Genomic DNA, 1,380 nt, shown 5'->3' with positions numbered 1-1,380 from the left:
TAGGTACACCCAGGGTAGTGTTGGAGGTACACCCAGGGGTAGTGTTGGAGGTACACCCAGGGTAGTGTTGGAGGTACACCCAGTGGTAGTGTTGGAGGTACACCCAGGGGTAGTGTTGGAGGTACACCCAGGGGTAGTGTTGGAGGTACACCCTGGGGTAGTGTTGGAGGTACACCCAGTGGTAGTGTTGGAGGTACACCCTGGGGTAGTGTTGGAGGTACACCCAGGGGTAGTGTTGGAGGTACACCCAGGGGTAGTGTTGGAGGTACACCCAGGGGTAGTGTTGGAGGTACACCCTGGGGTAGTGTTGGAGGTACACCCAGGAATGTTTATCATCACTCCTCGTATGTTTGGTCTTACAGGCGCCTCAAGCACCACCTGATGTGTTCAGCATCACTAAATATCAGGACGAATCAGCGTGAGCGGAATTTAACCCCCAGGGGGAAGACTATATGTAGAGTGCCTTGATGAAAATGTGCTTGTGTAAACTCCCCTTGGAGGGCTATATGCAGAGTACCCTGATCAAGGTGTCCATGTAAACTCCTTAGGGAGGAATATAAGGCGAGTGCCATGATCAAGGTGCTTGTGTAAACTAATGTTTACATGCTTGAACACAGAGGCACGCACCATCCACAAGTTTTTAAGGTACGACTCGACAGGAAATCTGAATATAAGAAGAGTTAAATAATATCGCACAAGGTACAACCAAGGCCAGTAGACTCCACTCCATCCCGTGGACACTAATAGGCAGGAACTGGGCCAGAATGGGTCCCTGTACCAAGAGAAAAGGTAACTCTAGACGAGAGGTAGGGAGGTAGGGAGGCAGGGAGGTAGGGAGGTAGGGAGGTAACGGCAGTGGGACTAATGAGACAGGCTCCACTGGATGAAACTAAAGCCATTGTGTCAGATAATGTACCGCCAGGAATGAATGAGATTTGTCTGCTACAGTTTGCTCTCTGTTACACCAAGGGGTTTAAAGTCTTTTTTTTTTCCCAATAGGTACTTATCGAGCACCCGAGGAGAACAAATTGGTAATAACTGTTTGGTTTATTGTATTTTTATTTCATGTATTGTGGACAGGTCCCAAATTTCGCCTCGAAAGTCAGCATTAACTGACGTTTTCAGTTAACTCCTAGCGACATGCTCCTAGCGACATGCTCCTAGCGACATGCCCCTAGCGACATGCCCCTAGCGACATGCCCCTAGCGACACGCCCCTAGCGACATGCCCCTAGCGACACGCTCCTAGCGACATGCCCCTAACGACACGCTCCTAGCGACACGCTCCTAGCGACACGCTCCTAGCGACACGCTAGGAGCGTGTTGATCATGATTTCTGATTAGTTATCAGCCTGTGTAGCTGAGAAATACCGCTAGCAGT

Source organism: Procambarus clarkii, chromosome 18 (assembly GCF_040958095.1).
Source record: "Procambarus clarkii isolate CNS0578487 chromosome 18, FALCON_Pclarkii_2.0, whole genome shotgun sequence".
Lineage (NCBI taxonomy): Eukaryota > Metazoa > Arthropoda > Malacostraca > Decapoda > Cambaridae > Procambarus > Procambarus clarkii.
The sequence above is the reverse complement of the archived record's forward strand: the minus strand, read 5'-3'. Positions refer to the sequence as shown.